This window comes from Hevea brasiliensis, chromosome 7 (assembly GCF_030052815.1).
Source record: "Hevea brasiliensis isolate MT/VB/25A 57/8 chromosome 7, ASM3005281v1, whole genome shotgun sequence".
Classification (NCBI taxonomy): Eukaryota; Viridiplantae; Streptophyta; class Magnoliopsida; order Malpighiales; family Euphorbiaceae; genus Hevea; species Hevea brasiliensis.
This window is the reverse complement of record NC_079499.1, coordinates 5820863-5837994: the sequence shown is the minus strand read 5'-3', so window position 1 is coordinate 5837994 and position 17132 is coordinate 5820863. Positions and strand designations below refer to the sequence as shown.

The 17132-nt window shown below is 37.4% G+C and overlaps 1 protein-coding gene across 2 annotated transcripts in view; it reads right to left on the bottom strand.

Annotated features, from left to right (window-relative positions):
* LOC110663222 (uncharacterized) overlaps positions 1–17132 on the bottom strand; it is an 83070-nt gene that overhangs the window by 11236 nt on the left and 54702 nt on the right. The gene's annotated exons all lie outside the window — the stretch shown is intronic.

The window sequence follows — 17132 nt, the reverse complement described above, 5'->3', positions numbered from 1 at the left end:
TACTGGTAGTACATGAGATGGGTCTGATCGGTACCTCCTCAACATAGACACATGGAAAACATTATGTATCTTCTCCAACTCTGGAGGTAGTGCCAACCGATATGCCAAAGGACTCACTCTTTCCAGAACCTCATATGGCCCAATGAAACGAGGACTCAGTTTCCCCTTTCTGCCGAATCTCATAATTCTCTTCCAAGGAGAAACTTTGAGGAAAACTTTCTCACCCACTACATATTCAATATCTCTTCTTTTCAAATCAATGTAGGACTTCTGATGGTCTGATGCAGTCTTAAGTCGATCTTTGATCACTCTGATCTTCTCCTCAGTTTGCTGAACAATTTCGGGTCTAATCATCTTTCTTTCACCCACGTCATCCCAACACAACGGGGTTCTACATTTTCTGCCATACAAAGCTTCATATGGAGGCATCCCAATGCTTGATTGGTAGCTGTTGTTGTAAGCAAACTCAATCAAAGGCAAGTGTGTGTCCCAACTGCCCTCAAATTCAATCACACAAGCCCGTAGAATGTCCTCCAAGATCTGAATTACTCTCTCAGACTGGTCATCTGTCTGTGGGTGGAATGCCGTCAGATTAGAAGAGAAAAAGGATAAAAATTTATGAAAAAGATCTCAGCCGTTCATTCTGATTCTCTTTAATTCCCAAGCGTCAGATCATGTCCTTCAAAATGCAAACCTTCCATCTCCCTCAAAATAAATCTTGACCCTTCATGGGGAGCACCCGGTCCCTATAAATACCTGCATAAAAATTGTTCAAGGGAAACGAAAAAAGAAAAGGGTGGTAGTTATAGTGGAAAAGCTCTAGAAATTAATTCAGTTTCGCTACTCTGCTATTTTTAAGCTAGAAAGACTTTAGAAACCAGTTTTCTCAAGTATTTTCTCTAAAGAAGTGTTAGACACTGGAACTCCTGATTTTCAGCTTGTTCATCGCTCTGTGATACCCTTTTTTTAAAGTTTCAGTTCTGTTTTCACCACCTTTATATCCACTTTTATTTTCTGGGTTCAATCTCATTCATTATCATTCCGGTTCGATTATATGCTAACTAGGCATTCGTCAAGGCAAGCATTAGTCCCCAGACTGTTAGCCCGAAACTCTGCAACATTCGTTACTCCATAGTTAGTTCAATAGGTTCAACTCCCTGCAGGTGAGTGTTTGAACCATTGCCTTATCTAGTGTTCATCTTTATTTTCTTTTTATTTATGCACGTAATTTTCGTTAAAGTTTGTCTTATGTTAGAAGGTCCTACATAGGTAGTTATTCTCATGAGTTTATCTCTTGATACAATAGTTCATGTTATTCATTTATTCTTGATCTTTATTTATCTCCCAACGCGGGTGTTCGGGTTACGGGTAACGTATCGGTAGTCTGATAAAATGTTGGTAGCAGTATCTTAACATAAGAGTTTTTTTATAAACGTTCGGATAATAAATCAAAGAGTTATGAAGTCGAACCACTAGACTAGCTCGAGAGGATGACTAGGTAAGGTGGAGTATCGGAATAAAATTGAATTTCAGATTAGCAAATGAAATAGAGCAAATATTGCCTGCCGGAAGGTATTAGTAAGGTGATCACATAGGAGGTCGATCAAATTCAGTCTGATGTCCCCTATCTAGTCATGAGGTACTAATGAGTTAAAAGAAGCCTCATTCGGGTCCCCGGCATCGTCGGATGCCAAAACCCTTAATTTTAGGCTCTTATGATGTGTAGCTGTAATTAAATTTTAAGAGATCGGAAAAATCCTTATCCGACTCCCATTCAAGTAAAAGAGATCGGAGGAGAGTTCTTATCCGATTCTCAACCAAAAATTTTAATAAATATCTAAAAGAGATCAGAGGAGAGTTCTTATCCGATTCTCAATCCAAAATTCTAATAAATATCTAAAAGAGATCGGAGGAGAGTTCTTATCCGATTCTCAATCCAAAATTCTAATAAATATCTAAAAGAGATCGGAGGAGAGTTCTTATCCGATTCTCAATCCAAAATTCTAATAAATATTCAAAAGAGGTCGGAGGAGAGTTCTTATCCGATTCTCAATCCAAAATTCTAATAAATATCTAAAAGAGATCGGAGGAGAGTTCTTATCCGATTCTCAATCCAAAATTCTAATAAATATTCAAAAGAGGTCGGAGGAGAGTTCTTATCCGATTCTCAATCCAAAATTTTAATAAATATTTAAAAGAGATCGGAGGAGAGTTCTTATCCGATTCTCACTAAAAAAATTCTTATAAATATCTAAAAGAGATCGGAGGAGAGTTCTTATCCGATTCTCACTAAAAAAATTCTCATAAATATCTAAAAGAGATCGGAGGAGAGTTCTTATCTGATCTCCAATCAAAATTTTAATCTAAAAGAGATAGGAGGAGAGTTCTTATCCGATTCTCAAATCGAATTCTAACAAATATGCAAAGTAATCCCACAAACGAAAACCGCAACACAACACCAATTCACTAAGGTTGTCTCATTTACTTATGTATCTGGGTAATCCGAATTAGTGAAAAATCAAATATTCCTTTTTATCAAAAGGATTAACATTTCCATTTGAACCCCCCTAACTATCGATTCTAATTTATAAAGAACGTAAGGTTAAATCTGCTCACCCCCATTGAGGGACGAGGTGGGGTGCCTAACACCTTCCCCACCCGTTTACGGACCCCGAACCTAGAATCTCTATTTTTGAAGTGGTTTCATTTTAATTTATTTTCACGAATGGTTTTCTTTAATTTCCCTCAAAATTAAAGTGGTGACTCCTCACTCTTTCCCACTTCGGTGAGTGTTCGTCCAGGCGACCGCAAAACACCTTGCGACAGTGTTTTTTCGAGTATTAAATGAGCTTAGAAAATTTCGTAAAATTTATGTACTAACCTCCGTGTTGTGGGCTTTGTGTAGGTATCTTCAATTCGGGTAAAAATTCGATAGTTGTCCGAGTCTATGAATTTCCGACCAGACAGACTGGCTACCGAAAAAGTCTTAGAATCAGATCGAGATTTTGGCTACCTCACCATTGTCAGACGTCCCAAGCGCGTCCCGATTCAGAATCGACATAGGTAAACCCGAACCTTGCTTTTTCGTAATTTTATAGTGCTTAAATAGGATTAAAAATCCATAAAATATTTGTGGTAGCTCAGAAAATTATGATTCTTTTTGCATTAGCCTAGTAATATTGCTAAGGCCCGCGGGGCAAAGTTTTAGAATTTTTAGAGTTTATTTGGGTGGTTTTTGCAAAAAGGGTCAATTATAAGGACTAAACTGTAATTTTACATATTGTGATTGATGACTGTTTGGATGGGCCCAGGAGGGGCTGTGTAATATGATTGAGTTGTAGGTGTATGGTTGGTGGATATAGAAGTGTGTTTTAAACCCATTTGCAGGTTGGGTAGGTCCTAGGTATAGGGGAGACTCTGCCGGATTTTCGGCGTGACTTATGACGTATTTGGTCTTTTCTTGGTTTGTATTGAGTTAATTGTATTAAACAATTATAATAAAATTGTCGTGGTGAGTCGACACCTTCTTCCTCCGCTCACCACGCAAAGGATCATTGCCAAGTCTGTGAGTAAAATATTAATTTTAATTGTAATTTCGATATTATTATATGTTCAAGCATGCCTATACATCACTTATATGTATATGTCTATGTAGTTAAACTCTAGGCACAATTTTTGTTGCATTCACAATTGTTAAAGTGCCATGGATGTGTTTTTAGTAATTTGGAGCAGTGTGCGTGCATTGGCGTGCGTGTGGTATAGTGTTGGATATGGACAGGACGAGTAGACATGGCTTGAGATCTTCGCTGGGACCCGGTCCTTCAGGGTAGACACTGCTTGAGTTCTTTGCTGGGACCCCGATTTGGTTTATTAAGCGAAAGTCCGGCTTGAGTTCTTCGCTGGCACAGGTTGGATTAAAGAGAGCTGTATAGGGGATCAGCTCTCATATATTTATGATTTGATATTACTGGGTGTGTGAGTGCTCCAAATTACCTTTTTACTGTTATGATGTGAAAATATTACTAATGTTGCATTTCACTCTACAGGGTGCATTAACTTTAGATAATTATAGAGATTATGGTTAAAATTAATATTTTACTCTTTGAGTCGAATACTCACTCCTATTCATTATTTTTCAGGCTACAGGAGGATTTTGTTGTGGTTAACCTGCTTTTCTCATTCGCAGATTGTTTATTAATGTTTGTGTAATTTTATTAACTCCTAGAAATTTTGCATGTGTTAGAAGTATTTATTTGATTTGGGTCTGTAATATAATTATCATGTTGGACCTGTAAATGTATTATTATATGCATGTTTGATGGACTGGATGAGGGAGCTGAGCCCATTTATTTTTATGACATTGAGTATGTGGAGGGTGAGCTGAGCTCCCCAATTGATTATATATTGTGTTTACAGGTCCGGTGAGTCAAAAACTCCCCGTTGAAAGGTCCACTTTATGGCCGGACTCTGTCCGATTGAATTCTTAAAATTAGGCCCAAATGGGCCTTAGAGTTGGGTTAAGGAATAGTTAGGCTTACTACGGGCCTCGGGGGCTTTAGGCTGGCCCAGGTCCTAGTGTCGGTCCGGCCCATAGGTCGGGTCATAACAAATGTGGTATCAGAGCTTAGGCTCCAGATTCATAGGGAAAAATTGTCTAAAGTATTGGGAAGAGTCTAATAGGAGTCACATGCGGAAAATAGGGTCCACATTCGTCTTGCATTATCATCTTTGCTTTTAGTTTCTGCTTCATATAATTGTGTGTAATATGAGTCTATAGAGCTGTGAAACATGCTGTTTTAAATATTGTGGGCTAATGCTGCTAAATTTCAGGAAAATGCGTAGAAGCAGGAGAGCTGCCACTGCACCAGAACTAGATGTGCCTGACGAGGTGTTGGCACTGGATGAGGCACCTGCCCCGAGGAGGCGGGGTAGGAGGCCTAGAGCTGCTCAAGTAGAAAAGCAGCTGCCACCAGTTCAGGATCAGTCTTTTATGGCACAGGGTCCCATGGACCCAATGACAGCTACTCTAACTGGGTTGTAGAGAACCATCGATATAATGGCACAGTATATGGTCCACCCACCCCAGCAGCAGCAGTCCACCGCACTAAGAGAGGAATCTTATAAATAGATAATCAATTTCAAGAAGTTGGTGCTTGGTACTTATGATATGTCAGACGATGCATATCAGTTTTTGGATTCCTGCAGACAGGCAGGAATAGAATTACAATTGATTGATAGAAGACTTATAGAGTGTATGCAGCATGTCATGGGGCCTATGCCTAGACAATGGATGAATGACTACATATTACCTCGGATGGAGGGTTTGTCGTGGACTCAGTTTGTGGAACTGTTCATCAACTGGTTTGTACCAGAAAGTTTCAGAAATCAAAAACAGTGGACCTTTGAGGCCTTAAGATAGAATGGCAGGTTTGTAGATGAATATGCTACATAATTTCTGGAATTGAGCAAGTATGCCCCTACAGCAGTAGCTACATAAACTATGAAGGTGAAAAGGTTCCTAAAGGGGCTTGACAGAAGGTATGCAAACCTGGCCATGATGTCGGATCAGTCTTTTGATGTGGTGGTTGATCGAGCCAAATAGATTGAGATTAGCTATGCTGTGGATGACAGCGAAAGGGCAAAGAAAAATATAGCAGAGGGTTCTTCAGGTGTTCCCCACATGGGTGCTCTGGATAGTAGTGGCCAGAGTAATTACAAAGGAAGAAGTAGGAACAAGAAGAGTGGTTTTAGACACAAATCTCGAGGGTTCAGGCCAGGGTACGGATCTAGCAGTGGTCATAGTTCGGGGTACAACAGTTCTGGGTCTGGTTCAGGATCTTCCTTTGCACCTTGTGCACAGTACAGAAGAGGACATTCAGGACCTTATATGATGGGTTCAGGAGTATACTTCAGGTGTGGCCAACCAGGTCACTTTGCTAGGGAATGCCCCGTGTTCAGCGAGCCACAGATGGGGTCACAGGGTTCTGTTGCAAATGTTTCTCGTCAGTTGTATCCTGGTGCTTCCAGCATGGTAGGCAATCAGTTCAGTGGCCAACAGGGGCAAGGACAAGGGGGACGTGGATTTGGAGGCAGATCAGGAGGTAGAAGTTAGTATCAGGGTTCTGCCACCCAAGGTAGGGGTCAAGCTCAGGTTTTCACCCTGACCCACCAGGATGCTCAGGCTTCCAATGCAATTGTAGCAGGTATTCTTCTAGTCTGTTCCTATGAGGCTCGTGTTTTAATAGATCCGGGTGCTACACACTCATTTGTCTCCCCTGTGTTTGCCATGAGATTGGGTAGAAACCCTAAAACTTTAGAATGCCTTTATCTGTAGCTACCCCACTTAGTGACAACATAGATGTAAACATGGTTTTTCCAGGTAGCCCAATAGTAGTGGATGGAAAGATCCTCCCAGCAGACTTGGTTCCTCTACCAGTAATGGATTTCGATGTAATCTTGGGAATGGATTGGTTGGCAACTCATTATGTAATCTTCCACACATACCTGGTGTGGAAGAGTTTAGCTTTGATGATGACACTAATTTGGTGTCAGCAATTAGTGCTAGAAAAATATTAAGACATGGATGTCAAGGGTATTTGGCATTGGTAAGAGATACATCTGTAGAAGGTGTCAACATGGAAAATGTTCCTGTTGTCAGAGAATTCATAGATGTCTTCCCTGAGGAGCTTCCAGGGTTGCCACCAGGAAGGGAAATAGAGTTCTGCATTGATGTTGTGCCGAGTACAAACCCCATATCAATGCAGCCTTACAGGATAGCACCAGCAGAATTGAAAGAGCTAAAGGAGCAACTACAGGAGCTTTTGGACAAGGGTTTTATGCGTCCGAGCACTTCACCCTGGGGCACTCCTGTTCTATTTGTGAGAGAGAAAGATGGGTCCTTGAGGTTGTGTATTGATTATAGACAGCCGAACAAGGTGACTGTGAAGAACAAGTATCCACTTCCTCGGATCGATGATCTGTTTGATCAGCTCCAAGGGGCTAGATTCTTTTCCAAGATAGACTTGCGATCAGGCTACCATCAGTTGAGAATCAGGAATAAGGATGTGTCTAAAACAGCCTTCAGGACAAGATATGGTCATTATGAGTTCTTGGTGATGTCTTTTGGACTCACTAATGCACCAGCAGCCTTCATGGACCTGATGAACAGGGTGTTCAGGCCATTCCTAGACCATTTTGTCATCGTATTCATAGATGACATTTCAGTATACTCTTAGACCGAGGAAGAACACGTGTGGCACTTGAGGATGGTGTTGTAGACTTTGAGGGAGCACCAGCTATATGCCAAATTTTCAAAATGTGAATTTTGGCTAAAAAGTATCTCATTAATGGGACACGTGGTTTCTAGTGAAGGTATTCAAGTAGATCCCAAGAAAATTAAAGCTGTAACTAATTGGCTTAGGCCTACAACAGTCACTGAGGTGCAAAGTTTTCTGGGCCTAGCTGGCTACTATAAGCATTTTGTGCATAATTTTTCTAGGATAGCAGCTCCCCTAACTAAGTTGACTCGGAAGAATGTTCCATTCATTTGGACAGATGACTGTGAGGAGAGTTTCCAGAAGCTTAAAGAGTGTCTAACCACCGCCCTGGTGTTGATACTACCAATGAGTGGTGAAGGATATACCGTGTACTGTGATGCCTCCAGAGTTGGCTTAGGTTGTGTTTTGATGCAGAATGGAAAAGTAGTGGCTTATGCTTCAAGACAGCTGAAGAGGCATGAGCAGAACTACCCCATCCATGATTTGGAAATGGCATCTATAGTCTTTGCACTAAAAATCTGGAGACACTACCTGTATGGTGAAGTGTACGAGATATACACCGACCACAAGAGTTTGAAGTACATCTTCTAACAGAGGGATTTAAACTTGAGATAGAGGAGATGGATGGAGCTTTTGAACGACTATGATTGCACCATCCAGTACCACCCTGGGAAGGCCAATGTAGTAGCTGATGCTTTGAGCAGAAAATCTTCTGGCAGCTTGGCGCACATTTCAGCAGAGAAGAGACCGTTGATTCAGGAAGTACATGAGTTGATGGATCAAGGTTTAATCCTAGATCTTTCAGATGAGGGGGTATTGTTGGCTCATTTTTCAATGAGACCATACCTGTGAGACAGAGTTACAATTTCCCAGCATAGAGACTAACAATTGATGAAGATCATAGAAAGAGTACAGCAGGGTGAAGGTGGTGAGTTTGGATTTGCCAATGATGGCGCCCTAGTGCAAGGTTCTAGGATATGTGTGCCTGATGTGGACAATCTCAGAAATGAAATCATGCGAGAGGCACACTATACACTATACAATGTCCACCCAGGCTTCACTAAGATGTACCATGATGTGAAAGATAGCTATTGGTGGAATGGCATGAAGAGAGACATAGCAGATTTTGTATCAAAGTGCTTGACTTGTCAGAAGGTGAAGTTTAAACACCAGAGACCGTCAGGGAAGTTGCAAGAGCTCCCTATCCCAGAATGGAAGTGGGAAATGATTACTATGGATTTTGTGACTGGGTTGCCTCGTACCACGTGAGGATATGATTCGATATGGGTAATTGTAGACTGCCTAACTAAATCAGCTCACTTCTTGCCTGTGAAGACTACATATTCTGTGGCACAGTACGCCCGACTCTACATTCGAGAAATAGTCAGATTGCATGGAGTTCCTGCTTCCATAATATCTGATAGAGGGCCCCAGCTCACTTTTTAGTTTTGGAGGAAGTTGCAGGAGGCACTTGGCACACAGTTGAACTTTAGTATTGCTTTCCACCCTTAGACGGACGGACAGTCCGAAAAGACAATCCAAACACTGGAAGACATGCTTCGCATGAGTGTTTTAGATTTTGGACGTCAATGGGATGATCAGCTAGCTTTGGTGGAGTTTGCCTACAACAACAGTTACCATTCCAGCATAGGGATGGCACCCTATGAGGCACTATATGGAAGAAAATGTAGGTCTCCTCTGTGTTGGACGGAAATGGGAGAAATAAAGGTGCATGATGTAGACCTAGTACAGTACACTTCAGAGATAGTTTCTTTAATCAGGGAACGATTGAAAACAGCTTTCAGTAGGCAGAAGAGTTATACAGACCCCAGAAGGAGGGATGCAGAGTTTGCAGTAGGCGACTATGTATTCCTGAAGATTTCTCCGATGAAGGGAGTCATGAGATTTGGAAAGAAGGACAAGTTGGCACCTCGGTATATTAGACCTTTTGAGATTATTGATAGAGTTGGAGCAGTTGCCTACCGGTTGGAGCTAGCACCCAACCTTTCTCATGTTTATTCGGTGTTTCACATCTCCATGCTCAGGAAATACATTCCTGATCCTTCTCATGTGCTACAACCGGATGTAATAGAGCTAAAAGAAAACTTGACGTTTGAGGAGCAACCTGTAGCTATAGTGGATTACCAAGTGAGGCAGCTAAGATCAAAACAGATTCCTATGATAAAGGTTTTGTGGAGGAGCCAGTCAGTGGAAGAGTGCACCTGGGAGTCAGAACGGGACATGCGTAGCAAGTACCCTTATCTATTTAATGTATAATTCTATACTTTATTCTGCCTTGTGTAAAATTCGAGGACGAATTTTCTGTAAGGGGGGAATAATGTAACACCCCTAATTTTTAAATTTATTATTTTATGGATAAATATTAATATTTTATTTTATTTAAATTTTAGAACATTATTTGAAATTTTTCGGATTTTAGAAATCGAGTTCGATTTTATGAAAATATAAACTTTGATGATTTTTAAAAATTAATTTAAAAACCACGTAGCAAAACTAAAAATATATTTGGAGTCTATGAGTTTTTTTGAGTTTTCTAGAATTTTTTCGGAATTTTTGGGGCTCATTTTCGATCCCAAGGCAGAGTAAAAATTCAAAATTTTGTATCTTGAATCGGACCGACCGAATTGAACCGCACCAAATCGGACCGGTCGAATCAGACCGGCTTCTTCTTCCTTTTTCTTTCTCCCCGCGCGCGTCCCGACCTCTCCTTCTCTCTCTCCCATTTTCTCTCTCCTCCCTCCTCTCCTCACTGGCCAGCCACCACCCAGCCCTCCCCACTTCGCCGGCGTGCCACCCCAGCCTTCCCCCATCGCCGGCTGCCACCTGGAACGCCGGGAAATCGCGCGCGAAGCAGCGCGACATGCAGAGCGCCGCTTCATCTTCCCGGTCGAAATCCGGCCGATCCGGCCATCGATTGGGCCGGGTCTTGTGTCAAACACCATCTACAACTCGAGAGCTTTCCATAAACACCAATAACACTAAAATCCAACGAGCGGTTTGTCCAATTTTTGTCTGGGAAGTTTTAGCCCATTTTGACTTTTTGGCTAGATTTCTCGCAAACCGCAAATCCCACAAGAAAACTGAGAGTACCAGAGCGCTCCACTCATCGAGAGCTTCGCGGCAATATAAATTTTGAAAATTTTCGATATCGTTTTTCGATGGGTCCCAAGGAACTTCGTAGTATTTTTCCGAGCATTAAATGAGCTTAGAAAATTTCGTAAAATTTATGTACTAACCCCCGTGTTGTGGGCTTCGTGTAAGTATCTTTAATTCGCGGAAATTCGATAGTTGTCCGAGTCTGTAAATTTCCGGCCAGACAGATCGGCTACCAAAAAAGTCTTGGAATCAGATCGAGATTTTAGCTACCCCACCGTTGTCAAACGTCCCGAGCGTATCGCTGGATTCGGAATCGACATAGGTAAACCTGAACCTTGCTTTTTCGTAATTTTATAGTGCTTAAATAGGATTAAAAATCCATAAAATATTCGTGGTAGCTCAGAAAATCATGATTCTTTTTGCATTAGCCTAGTAATATTGCTAAGGCCCACAGGGCAAAGTTTTAGAATTTTTAGAGTTTATTTGGGTGGTTTTTGCAAAAAGGATCAATTATAAGAACTTAACTGTAATTTTACATATTGTGATTGATGACTGTTTGGATGGGCCCAGGAGAGGCTGTGTGATATGATTGAGTTGTAGGTGTATAGTTGGTGGATATAGAAGTGTGTTTTAAACCCATTTGCAGGTTGGGTAGGTCCTAGGTATAGGGGAGACTCTGTTGGATTTTCGGCACGACTTAGGACGTATTTGGTCTTTTCTTGGTTTGCATTGAGTCAATTGTATTAAAAATTGTAATAAAATTGTCAGGTGAGCCAGGACTGCCTTCTTCCTCCGCCTAGCCGCCACAGTGACTGCTGTCAAGTCTGTGAGTAAAATATTAATTTTAATTGTAATTTCGATATTATTATATGTTCAAGCATGCCCATGCATCACTTATATGTATATATCTATGTAGTTAAACTCTAGGCACGATTTATGTTGCATTCACAATTGTTAAATTGCCATGAATGTGCTTTTAGTAATTTGGAGCAGTGTGCGTGCGTTGGCGTACGTGTGGTATAGTGTTGGATATGGACAGGACGGGTAGACACGGCTTGAGATCTTTGCTGGGACCTGGTCCTTCGGGGTAGACACGGCTTGAGTTCTTCGCTGGGACCCCGATTTGGTTTATTAAGTGAAAGTCCGGCTTGAGTTCTTCGCTGGCACAGGTTGGATTAAAGAGAGCTGTATAGGGGATCAACTTCCATATATTTATGATTTGATATTACTGGGTGTGTGAGTACTCCAAATTACCTTTTTACTATTATAATGTGAAAATATTGCTGATGTTGCATTTCACTCTACATGGTGCATTAGCTTTAGATAGTTATAGAGATTATGATTAAAATTGATATTTTACTCTCTGAATTAAACGCTCACTCCTGTTCATTATTTTTCAGGCTACGGGAGGATTTTGTCGTGGTTAACCTGCTTTTCTCCTTTGCAGGTTGTTTATTAATGTTTGTGTAATTTTATTAACTCCTAGAATTTCCGCATGTGTTAGAAGTATTTATTTGATTTGGGTCTGTAATATAATTATCATGTTGGACCTGTAAACGTATTATTATATGCCTGTTTGATAGACTGGATGAGGGAGCTGAGCTCCCATTTATTTTTATGACATTGAGTATGTGGAGGGTGAGCTGAGCTCCCCAATTGATTATATATTGTGTTTACAGGTCAGATGAGTCAAAAACTCCCCGTTGAAAGGTACACTTTATGGCCGGACTCTGTCTGGTTGAATTCTTGAAATTGGGCCCAAATGGGCCTTAGAGTTGGGTTAAGGAATAGTTAGGCTTATTACGGGCCTCGAGGACTTTAGGCTGGCTCAGGTCCTAGTGCCGGTCTGGCCCATAGGTCGGGTCGTGACACAACCAACGTATTAATTGCTTATCATTCACATAATTGTTTAAATTTTTAAATGCTTATAAGTTTATTTTAGCTTATAAGCACAAGCTAAGCTAATTTTTATAAATTAAGTCAAATACTCTCTTAATTTAGTAATAATGGTCAATTGTGAGAGATTGATAGTCAGTAATTAATTATTATAATTAATTGCAAAATAGCAGTTAAATAATAATAATAATTTATTTTACTGCATATTATGGGATAATTTTTGTCATACGAATGAATTTTCTATTATAATTTTTTAATAATATAAATATATACATGTACAAAATTATTATTTAATATTTTTATAATGTCAATCAATTATTTTTATTAATATGTGTTCAACTACTTAAATGTTAACGCAAAAAGTAAAATTTTATCTTTAAATAATTAATAAAAATATTTTCATGAATATTTTTGTTATGACCGAACCTATGGGTCGGACCGGTACTAGGACTAGGGCCAGCCTAAAGCCCCTGAGGCCCGTAGTAAGCCTAACTATTCCTCAACCCAATCCTAAGGCCCATTTAGGCCCAATTTCAAGAATTCAATCAAACAGAGTTCGGCCATAAAATGTATTATTCAACGGGAAGTTTTTTTTTACTCGCCCGACCTGTAAACACATTATAAAATAAATTGGGGAGCTTAGCTCACTCTACACATGCTCATAATATCAAAAATCCAATGGGAGCTCAGCTCCCTCATCCAATCCAGTCATACATGCAGTTAATAATCTTACAAATTCAACACCATATTATATTACAAACCTAAATTAATTAAAATACTCATAACACATGCAGTTAATAATCTTACAAATTCAACACCATATTATATTACAAACCTAAATTAATTAAAATACTCATAACACATGCAGAGTCTAAAATTTAACTCAATTATACAAAATACATTAGATACTACTAATTGACCTGCGAAGAAGAAGAGCAGATTTATCACAATAAGTAATCCTCCTGTAGCCTAAAAATAGATGAACAGGAGTGAGCGTTCGACTCAGAGAGTAAAATACTAATTTTAACCACAATTTCTATAGCTATCTAAATCTAATGCATCATAAGGAATAAAATGCAACATCATCATAAATTTCATACAAACCACTTCATAACAGTAAAAAGGCAATTTGGAGCACTCACACACTCAACACTGTTCAAACAATATATATATGGGAGCTGATCCCCTATACGGCTCTCTTAAACCAACCTCTGCCAGATATTATCTCTCAAGCCGGACTTTCACTTAATAAACCAAATGTGAGGTCCCAGCGAGTGTCTCTCAAGCCGTGTCTACCTGTCCTGTCCATATTTAATACTATACCACACGCACGCCAACGCACGTATACTGCTCCAAATTACCACAAACAATATTCATGACACTTCATCAATTATGAATATAATATAAAAGGTGCCTAGTATTTAACTACATAGATACATATTTATAAGTGATGCATGGGCATACTTGAACATATAATAATATCGAAATTATAATTAAAATTAATATTTTACTCACAGACTTAATTGCGGTCACTGCGGTGGCTAGCGCAGAGGAAGAAGACTGTCTCGGCTTACCTGATAAATTTTATTATAGTTATTTAATATATTTGACTTGATACAAGCTTGGAAAAGACCAAAGACACCCTAAGTCGTGTCGAAAATTCGGCAGAGCCTACCCTATACCTAGGACTTATCTAACCTGAAAAAGGGTTCAAAATGCACTTTTATATTCACAAGCCACACATCCATAATTCAATCACATCACATGGCCCCTCCTGGGCCCATCCAAACAGTCAACAACCACAATTTGAAAAATTATAATTTAGTCCTTACAATTACCCCTTTTGCAAAAACTACCCAAATGAGCTCTAAATATTCTAAAACTTTGCCCCGTGGTTCTTAGTAATATTATAGAACTAACGCAAAAGGAATTATATTTTTCTAACTTACCATAAATATTTTATAGATTTTTAATCAAAACCAGGCACTAGATAATTAAGAAAAATGAGGGTTTGGGTTTACCTAGGCCAATTCCGACCTTGGAGACACGTCCGGGACGTCTGAAATCGGTGGGGTAGCCTATAACCTCAACCCAATTTGGAGACTTTTTTGGTAGCTTGTCTGCTCGGCTCAAAATTGCAGACCCAAGTAACTGTTAAATTTTCGTGAATTAAAGGTATCTATGTGAAGCCCACAACACGGGGGTTAATATATAATTTTTACAGAATTTTTTAAACTCATTTAATGCTTGGAAAAACACTGCGAAGTCTCGCGGGACCCACCGAAAAACAAATCAGAAAAATTTGAAATGGGTATTGCCGCGAAGCTCTCGACGAGTGGAGCACTCCGGTACTCTCAGATTTTTGGTGGGGTTTACGGTTTTTGAGAAATCTAGCCCGTAAGTCAAAATGGGCTAAAATTTTCCGGACAAAAATTGGGTAAACTGCTGGATGGATTTTGGTGTTCTTAGTGTTTATGGAAAGCTCTCGAGGTGTAGAAGTGTTTTGGGACAAGACTCGGTCCGATTGGTGGCTGGATCGGTCGGATTTTGGCCAAGAAGATGAAGGGATGCGTGCGCGTGGGAAGGGGTTTGGCGCCATTTTCCGGCAGCCTGGAGGCTTGTCGGCAACGGGGAGGGGTGCTGGAGGTCGGCGACGGCTTGGGGAAGTGTGGGGGAGCAGTGGCCGGCGCGGAGGGAGAGGGAGGAGGGAGAAACGGGAAAGAGAAAATGGCGTTGGAGAGAGAAGAAAAGAGAAGAAAAAAGAGAAGAAGGGATCGGTTCGATTCGATCGGTCCGATTGGGCTGGGTTTGATTCGGTCGGTTCGATTCGAGATAACCGAAATTAAATTTTTTACTCTGCCCTGGGACAAAAAACGAGGCCCAAAAATTCTGAAAAATTCCAAAAAACTTAGAAAAATTCTTAGAGTCTAAATATATTTTTAGTTTTGCCACGTGGTCTTTAAATAAATTTTTAAAAATCATCAAAGTTTTATATTTTTGAAAAATCAAACCCGATTTCAAAAATTCAAAAAATTTCAAATAATTTCCTAAAATTTAAATAAAATAAAATATTAATATCTACCCATAAAATAATTAATTTAAAAATTAAGGGTGTTACAATTTTACTTTTTATGGGATAAATCTTATTATATAAATTAATTTTCTATTTTAATTTTTCTGTAATATTAATATATATATTTAACAAATTATTATTTAATATTTTTATATTTAATTAATTATTTTTATTTGTCTGTGATCAACTATTTAAATGTATGTGCATATATTAAAAATAAAATAAAATTTTATTATTAAATAATTAACAAACCTATTTTTCATAAATATTTTACTTTTAGTCCAAAATAGCTTATACAACTTTTAGTTATAAAAATAAAAATCAACTTTTAGAATTTCACAATCAATTTTCTTTTTTAGTTTACCAAATATCTATGGTCTAATAATTAAAGTTTCAACAGCCAACAATTGATTTCAAAAGCTCAACTAAATGAGTTCTAATCTATTGAGAGGGTGTTTGGTTTGATTTATAAATTAATCAAATATGCTTATAAATAGAAAGTTATAAGTGAATTAATATTTGATTTGACTTATAAATTAAAAAAGATATTTAAAATAACTTAAAAATTATAAGTAAGGTATAACTTATCTATTTATTTTAAAACTATTATTTGACAATGTAAAAAATTAAATTATTTTAATATTTTTCAAAAATATTAATATAATCCTCATTTTAACAGTTATAACATTCAATTACATATTATTTTTGATAATTTTAATTAATTAAATTACTTTTAAATACCTTTTAATTAAATACTTAAATTATTTAAAATTTATTTTAAAATAATTTTACCAAGTAACTCATAAGTTAAGAAATATATTTTAAGTTAAAAATTAAAAATAAATAGTTAAACCAAATATTATCTAAAACTCAAATGTTATTTTTTTAATATCATTAATAAAATATAATTTAGCTTAATCTCCAAATTATGAAATTATTTTCTTTATAAAAAATTATTTCATATGATCTCTCTCTCTATATATATATAGACACACACACACAAAAGTACTTTGGCTCTTCATAACCTTTGAATGGCAAAATTATCATTTTTCAGATTTGATGATTATTTTATTATTAAAATTAATTATTATCAAAGGTGCAATCATAGAAAAGCTAAATATTTTTTAACAAAATTGTTAAATAAGTTAGAATTTAATTTATTTGAGTTAATTAAATATAAATTTTATTTAATTGATTGACATTAATTAAGATAAAAAATATATAATAAACAATTGGAAAAGAAAGAACAGATATTTCTAGCCCAAATAACTTTTAAAATAAAAAATAAAATAATTTTACATACTTTATCGAGAGTTAAATATATTTAAAATTAAATTTTAAATTAAATAAGTCTATATATTTATAATTAAGATTAAATAAGTCATCACTTAATAAAATATTATTTTAACAATTTCTTCAAATGGGTGAAAATTTTATTTAATATTAAAATTATTATTTTTAATATTTTTTTATTAAAAATAGAAAAGATAATATTTTATTATTAAAAATTAATATTTTATTAGATAAAAACTAATATAGCCTTAATTAAAAGTATATAAACTTATTTAACCTTAATTAGAAATTATAAAAGCTTATTTGACTTAAAATTTGATTTTAAACTTATTTGATATCTACTGAAAATACAAAAGCTTATTTGATAATTTTTCTTTTTTTTTTTTTCATCAAACTATTTTTAAGAAAAAAGAAGAGAGTAATTAAAAATAATTTGAAAATAAAAATAAAATTAAAAAGGCCACAATGGAGAAGAA